Genomic DNA, 8,593 nt, shown 5'->3' with positions numbered 1-8,593 from the left:
TCTTGTTGGTTGCTTTATTGGTTGGGGGGTGTGGTCATTTTTAAGTAGGGCTGGGTAAAAAAATCGATGTAATCGATTTTGGATCAATTTCATTTCAATTTTGCAATATTGACTCAGGGCATGAGTCAATGATTTTTATATTTTTTAAAAAAAATAAGGCAACTATAAATCATATTAACAATGCTTCCTCGTAATGGATTATGGTAATTTCAACATTTTGGTTATTTATAAATAGCTATAGTGGTTATAATATCCCCTATCAATGAGCCCTGATGACCTTATCTTTGAGTTTTAATGTTTCCAATATGACTAAGTGATCTAGCATAGAGATTTGAAATGCGTCATCTTTAGCATGCAAAGGAAATTTGCCTGTTGACCTAATGATCACATGGCATGGCATGCAGACATGTGCATTTGGTGAGAGTTATCTTGTCTACTAAATGAAGGCTTGTATGTTGAATGAGTGAGTAAATCCTAATAAAGAGGGTCGAAGGTTTCTTCTGGGAAACCTGCGTGTGTTCCGTTTTGTCCCCAGAGGCGTGAGGGGTTAGGTATTGCCTCTAGAAGCGGAAGGATAGGGGGGTCTCCTTGATTAGTGACACATAGCGTTGGAGGGCAGAAAGTCACACACACCCGGCTTCCGTGTTTGTATAACAACCTCAAAACTATTTCAGTGCAGTTCGCACATCCCCCCCCTTTGAGTTCCAGATGCGCACACAGACACACTTGATTGAGTCTCTTCTTGTAAATCATCTCCCCTGAAACCGCAACGCCCCCCTGACTTTCGACTGCTTATTGAAGACGTTTTGAATGACTTAACACATTTTTTTATGAATTAATATGTGTATCATCCTCAAGCATTAATGATCCTTTAATCTATTTATTGGTAGAAATGAAAAAAATACAATTATATACATTTATACTATAATGTTCTCCTCTTCTTGCACTTACTGAGGGCAATACGTAGGACCACATTTTGTTTGTGGCTCAACATCCTGGAGATTTTGTTTCCGGCGCCGGGGTAGCATGATGAACACAAAGGGAGAGGACCCCAAACATCAGAGGGTCTGGGAAAGTACTGAGACGGCCTGGAAAAGTACTGAACTGAACTAACTCAGAGGAAAGTAGGGTTTGGATTTGATAAAGGAATGAAAACCAACTTGAAGGAAGGGCAGGGCCAGACTGTGAAAGTAGACCCCCCAACAAGGGATGGATTCAGGACGGGGTGGGTGGAAGGATATATCATGGGGGCATGTGGCCTGGGAAATCGGAATACTAGATGCCCAACTGTGAAGCCTAGGGGAGGGACGAGGGGAGGGACGAGGGGAGGGGGAGCAGCAAGCCTCAGATCAACTTCCCCCCAAATTGCTGCTGAATTCGGGCAGTTTTTGACCAGCTCAGTCTTTGCTGAGATGAAACTCCATTTATCATTTCACAATCTGGAAAAAGTAATACACGCCTTCATCACATCACGGCTGGATTACTGCCACTCCCTTTACCTAGGACTCCCTCAATCACTCCTCTCTCGCCTTCAGCTGGTCCAGAACTCCGCAGCAAGGCTGCTGACTGGATCCGTGTGGGATCATATAACCCCCAGCATCCCTCCACTGGTTGCCCATCCAGCACAGAATTAATTTTAAAACCCTAATTATGGTTTTTAAACTCCGCCACTCAGCTCCCAGGTCCCATAGATCATGTAGCATGGGACTCATGCACGTTCCACGCACTAGATTAAAACAGAGGGGCGACAGGGCTTTTGCTGTGGCTGCCCCCCGCCTTTGGAACGAGCTGCCGCCTTCAATTAGAGACTCTCCTTCGGTCACCATCTTTATATCTAGGCTCAAAACCCTGGGCTTTCCTCCCCTTTTGTGATATGTTGTTTATTTTTATGTTTTTCATGTACTGTCTATGTGGTATGTGTTATTTTATATGCCTTTTTGCACCATGTACGGTACTTTGGCCAGTGAAAACTGTTTTTAAATGTGCCTTATAAATACATTTTACTTGCTACTTACTTGCTGATGGATGTTGCAGTCGATAGACAGAAACTCTGTTTTAATTCACACCTACCTCTTATCTTCACACCTCTCAGCGGAGATGCCGAGAAGTCACCCACAAATAAGTTGACAAATGATTAGGTCTGACTTTACAGTAAAGCAGAAGCAGCCCTTTGGCATGCACACCCTTCGGGCGCATCGGACTTGTTTGACCCCAAATCAGAATCCATCGAGTGATAGGAAAGCGTCAACACCCACTTCATATCAACTCCCATCCCTCCAACTCCAGGATCAACCTCAGGGGATCAGCTCGAAGACTTGTGCATTCGCCTATGCTATCATCCATCTTATCTCAATGAAAAGACAAGCACAGGGAATTGACAAATTTACTCCAAACCACAAAAAGCTGATCATTATATATAGTGTTTTGAGTGGAATTGATGGCTTAATGTTGCGTCCCTCCGTTCACCATGGTGTTTAATCAACACCTTATTTCCACTACAGGAACAAACTGATTATTAAACGTAAAAACAGGTAGCCGATTCCACTGTGACGACAGGAACCAGTGCTCCATGTCCTCATCACTTGCGGTGCACCTTATTCAAAGTTCTTATCAATCGACTGATGACATCTGAGAAAGACTGGAGGTAATTGACAACTCCATTGTGGAAAATAACTAAGGTAACCACATCCACCTCCCCCCCTCGCACACACACAAACATTTCGATGACTACATTTTAAAGATGACAAATACAAACCACAGAGACTCAAACCAAATGCAAACACTAATATATCCAAATGTCCATAATAGGCTTGAACCTGGCGGTAACACCGGTAAGTCTCGTGTCCCAGATGTCTCATTCCCTATTAAAGGCAGACAATGATATGACCTGTCATATCAATGACTACCTTTAAGCATCTTGCAGCATATAGCAGCGGCCATTATCATTCGCTTCAGTTTCACATAGAAGCAAAATAGTGACGTGAATAACAAAGTGATAAAGGAACAAGAAAAAACGTATTTCTAATTTGCAGCTAAGGTTCGCTAAAAATGGTAAAAAGATGCGTCACCAAAATCGCACGAAGCAGAAATATAGCAGTGATGCTACCCCACCGACACACATTCAATTAGTCTAAATTTCCAATGATTAACTCACTCTTTCAAGGCCAGTCGAGCCAAATTATTCGCATACCTCACAACAATATCTGTACAATGTTTTATGAGTTGGTTTTTTGGTTCTAGCAGTGTTTGGGCACGCAATTAGTCAAGTGAAATACACATACTCAGACTAACCTTAAAATGAGTTCAGCCAATTTATATACAGTATACAGGTTTGTAGCTTTCTACGGCCTGGGACGCAAACTCCCGATTTCCCTCTCAGCCTGCAGACACCTCCACTGATGCTTTGTAACTACCACCCTAACATGCCAAAGGTACCGTCTAATATGGAAATGAGAGAAAGACTTTAGAGTTCCTCATTGTTGGCTGTCAGAACATCATGGGAGCAGGATTTAGGCAAAGATATGAAAAGAAAAGATGATCAATGGGATAATATTCTTCTCTGGGTCCACTCTTCATCTGTATGTGCCAAGCATAGCCTAATCCAGTGTAAAATTGTACACCACGCTCACTGGATAAAAGTCAGATTTTCTAAAATGTCTCCTGACATCGACCCGTTTGTGACAGGCGTCAATAAGGTCCTGCCCTCAATAATTAATAGGCTTTGGTCTTGCCCTTCTCTTCACAACTACTGGTCCAATATCTTTGATTCCTTATCGGGACTGTTCCCAATGCTCTTTTTCTCCAGCTGCATCAACAGTTCTCTTTGGTGTAATACCGAACACAGCGCGCTGACTTTTTGGCCTCCCTGACCCTAATGGCTAGAAGACTGATATTACTTTGTTGGAAGCTGTCCTCTCAACCGTCCCATGAGGCTTGAATAAGATGTTCCTCACTTTGGTAATCTAGAAAATCTCCAATGCATAGTACGAGGGGCTTCGGTTAGATATCTCAAAATATGGCAGCCCCTACTTGATCATAAACACAAATTGAAACTCCAAGTGGTGCCTCCATAACAGAGAAGCTCTCCATTTTAGTGTAGTAGAAGAGATCAACTATACAGTGGATGGGTCAACCAACGGTTCAATTTTTCAAATATTGCAACACCTATTTGAACACATATAGAAATGTGCAGTTCCAGGTAGTACCTCCGTACCAGAGATGTTCTTAATTCTAAAAAAAATATGAAAGACCCAATACACAGTATGTGTCACTGCGGTTTTGGTTTTTCAAATCATGGCCGCCCCTCTTTGACCAATGAGAGAACATGGGGTTCCAGGGGTAGCACCAGCTGGCTGTGGGGTTGTATTTATGGTCTGTTTGTGTTATTTTCTTTATTCTTGCTCCTTTGACTACCCAATATTAATCTGTAGCAATAGCAGTACTTATTCTGTATTTGAACATTACGTTTTTTGTTTGTTACGTTTTTTGTTTAAACTATTCTTGCAGAGCCTTCTGCAAGAAGCCTTCAAAACCAAGCCTCCACTGGTTAAGAGCAGAAACATAACAAGCACGTCTTGGGGATTCCATGATGGATCACATTTTGAGGGCACAATATCTAAGAATGAATGAACTTGTTCCTCGAGATTCAAATCAGCAGTTCTGAAAAAAAAAATCCAGACTCTCCAGGGAAACAGTGAAGCAAAAGTCAAAACTAACCAAATTCTATTTCTAGCAAAATTACGGAAACCCCTACAAATGCAAATCTCTCGAAGACATCTTAAAAAAAAGAAAAAAGCAGAAGACAGATTAACTTCTTGAGTTTCATTGAAACTGACATTGCTTCATTAATGAAACTATGACATCATGATGTCATCCACAGTCGAAGTGTGTGTGTGTAGGGGCTGGGGGAGGGGGGGGGGGGGGGGGTGTTGGGGGCAATGATAATGAGAGTACATGAAAAATCCCAAAGCCGATCCCAGACAAAATAGGAGATTCATGTCCTTAAAATAATCTGCAGTTGTGAAATGTTTTGAAACAGTTACTCGATAGAAGTTATACCAACATAATTGGCTAGTAGTTAAGGCGAGTCATAGGATGTCAGTGTGTGAAGCACGTACATAATCTGATATACTGATTAAAAATGGAGGTCACGACTAATAAGTAGCATTAAGTAGTAGTGTCTGAAACAATTTTGTTCTTTATTTCTTATTTATAATGGAGGAATCTTGATTGCTCATTTATATAACATTCCAAACACGCATATTCAGTGACTATAGGCACGCTACTGTAAATAACATTTTTACCTTCTAATAATGTCTGGCCATCTAAAAGAATGCGCGGGATGTACAAATCTCTTAATGACAAACCAGTGGTTTTTTTTTTCCGATCTGTCTGTGACATCATTAACTTCCTCCTTTCTCATGGTTACAAATAGTGTGCATGTTCCACCACTGAATGAACGCTCAGGACTGCCGCGAGAAAAGCAGAGAACCAAATATAGAAAAGGAAGCACGCATCAGTATGTTCAAGTTCATGCTTGTCATTGTTGTCCTCATGCAGAGCTGCAGAGGGGAGGATCATATCATAAGAAATGAGCTCCTAAGCTCCATGAAGGAACTCCAAACAGAACTCGGAAGGGAACTTGGAAACTGGTCCTTTGTAAGTACAATTTTATACCCATTTACTTTTGACTTCCTATAGACTTATCACTCACACACATATACTGACACAACGGTAAATGTTTTCACTGTCCTTTCTCTCAAACTCCATATCAGGCATGTTGATACCAACAAGATGTTATGTTTGTTGTAACTGCTTGCCTTTTTCCAGTCAATATTATGTACATTTTCAGTTTATTCAAATTAACTGTATATCTAATGTTACTTTATTTTCTTACAGACCGGAAATATTAGTTTGCCATCAACCAACAAAATGAGAATACGCGCAGTAAGTTACCTGATTAACATAACTTTTAGGATTTTCTTTCTAATCAGTCCTTCAGCATATTGAATTTAAATTGTATTTATTTATAGTGAACAAATTATTTTATTTTTCCCCACAGTGTTACTGTCGGGGTGTATATTCAGAGGCAATGAACACAACTTGGCACCAGTTGAAGTCCAACAGCACAGAGATCAACAATCTGCTCATTAAACTAAAGGCAAACACCAAGCTCCTTTCACGACCCCAAACGGTGAGTTCCTTCAGACTTCCAATGACCCCTTCTAGTAGCAATACAACCAGATCACTGCATGGGATTATCTTGAAAACTGAGACTTGTATTAGCTCTTTGAAGCACAACAGACAACAATTCAGCAAAGTATTTTTTCTAACTTATCCTTTTTTTTTCTTCTTTTTTTTTTACATATATAGAACTGCCCCTGTCCAATGGATGTGAAAGAATTCAACCCATCAGAAGCATTTAGCAGATTAGACATTTTCCTCAGGAGACTAAATAACCAATGCTAGAGCTCCAATAGTCTTCAAGATTGAACATGGTGCAATTGCCTCCAAAAAGTTCAGACACAAATAACAATATATCGGCTATGTTCTAACACGATATTTTGTATTTAAGACTTCATAGCAGGTCAATTGAAGTAAACTTTTGATAATATATCATTTAAAAGATTATCAGGGCATTTATTTATGAATTTATTTATTTATTTATATGTAATTTAAATGATTATCAGGGAATTTATTTATTGTTTATCTATTTATACATATATTTATTTTGTATTTAAGTGACTTCACAATGTTATAATTTGTTGGACAGTATTACAATACATGGATGTCATCCACTGAAATGTGAACATTAAAATAAAATGATTTGCAAATACATGATATAAATTATTGTCCATACTTTCACGTCAATTAAATTAAATTATGTGACAACCTTATAAGATAAGATAAGAACTTTATTTCATCCCATGCATGGGAAATTAACTTCTTACAACAGCCCATGGAATCTAAAGTATGCAATAATAAAATAAAAAGTATAAAGTATCCCACAATCCTACATCCATAAGATAATACAAAATAAAATAAATACAATAAATATAAATAAATCACACAGTGATTACAATGTCATGCCATAAGGGCAAAAATTGCACACGCCCATGAGCTACACAATCAATGAGGCCAAGAGGTGCCTCACTACAGAAAAAAACCTAACCTTGAAAGCACTTTGGAACAACATTTCTACTTCCCAAAGTGAGCAAACGTTAGCCATATGTGTTTGACGTCAAAGTCCCGCAGAACACCTCTTGGTGTCGCCATTTGTGCTATTCATTTTATTTAAACATAAAGAAACAAGCACATTACGCTATTTAAATAGCAATTTGGTGTCTAATCTGACCATTGCAAAGTGTAAAAACAGTTCCATTACATTCGACATGGAAATGCCAAAGCTTAATATTTGACCCCAGAGATATTCATGATATTTGGGAGTGTTTGGTGTGCCTCACTGAAGAGAGAGAATGAGTGATGAAAGATATCTGGTATCTCCTGCTAATCAGAGCAGCTCGTGTTCGCATGCGACGGAGACAAACACAACGGACTCAGTTGAACCCGCAGCATCACGTAGGCTACTGCTTAGTTATATCACAGTGACATGTGCGATTTCAGTAAAGATTTAGCAAACTTCTAAGCCGTAGCCATCATTTTGACAGGAATGTGCCATAGATATGACACATTCTATTTAGAGAAGATTGAATCGTTTCATTGCATATAAATATTGAATGGGCTTGTAAGATACCTGTGTTTTTTAAACGATCTATGCAAACAAATTGTAAAAGGACAGACGAGTTAAAAACTAAAGCAAGTTACCTATAAGAATTCCCATCATGTTCTAACTTGTGTCTCTATAAAGGTTGCACCTCTAGTCTGTCTTCATATGCTCCATAATCGTAGCACATGGTCCGCCTCAGACGCAACAAAAAGGAAGAAAATACGCTCTGAGACCTCTGGCGGAACGGTCTAGTTATGTTCCCCTCTCAGCTGTCTGCTAAAACTGTCCAATCAATCGCAGGTACACTGATAGGCGGTCAATGCAATTTCTGACATCTGTGTGTCATGCTTTGAATCATACAGCGGGGAGCACCAGAAAAGATTGGAACCATACCGCCTCGTTAAGGTCGGGGGAGGTCTAAACCCCCACGCAATGTCTGCCCTTAGGTCTTACAAGTCTGTAAATGACTCCACCTTTATTATTTATAATAATAGTGGATGTCATAATTATATATATATATATGGACCTCTAAACTATAATCGTAGTCTTTGATCGGACAGACGATGCAGTTGGTTGGTTGGTTTAGGCCTAGTTGTTTCCAAAATGAGGGTTTTTCAGGAGGAGGCTGAATGCTGCTCTAATTAACGAGAGGATTCAGTGAAGCAAATGAGGAAAAGAAAACATTGCTGATACAAAACAAACTTTTGCATTCCTAATACGGTTGTTTTCCCACATAATGTCTGTTAGATATTGTTTTCAGGCAGATTATAATCTAACTAGGCCCCAAAGGTATTCAGATCCCACACACACCCACGCACCGCCGACCCCAAAGACCACCTTTTCCCAGCCATGCACGAGGAACATGTC

At 39.8% G+C, this 8,593-nt stretch overlaps 1 long non-coding RNA gene across 1 annotated transcript; it reads left to right on the top strand.

Annotated features, from left to right (window-relative positions):
* Window positions 1-5,456: 5,456 nt before the first annotated feature.
* On the top strand, window positions 5,457-6,835 carry LOC132466098 (uncharacterized). The gene is made up of 3 exons (XR_009527741.1): window positions 5,457-5,658; window positions 5,899-6,193; window positions 6,373-6,835. It is a non-coding gene; the product is annotated as an uncharacterized LOC132466098 (long non-coding RNA).
* Window positions 6,836-8,593: the final 1,758 nt, after the last annotated feature.

Source organism: Gadus macrocephalus, chromosome 10 (genome assembly GCF_031168955.1).
Source record: "Gadus macrocephalus chromosome 10, ASM3116895v1".
NCBI classification, from domain to species: domain Eukaryota; kingdom Metazoa; phylum Chordata; class Actinopteri; order Gadiformes; family Gadidae; genus Gadus; species Gadus macrocephalus.
The sequence above is the reverse complement of the archived record's forward strand: the minus strand, read 5'-3'. Positions and strand labels throughout refer to the sequence as shown.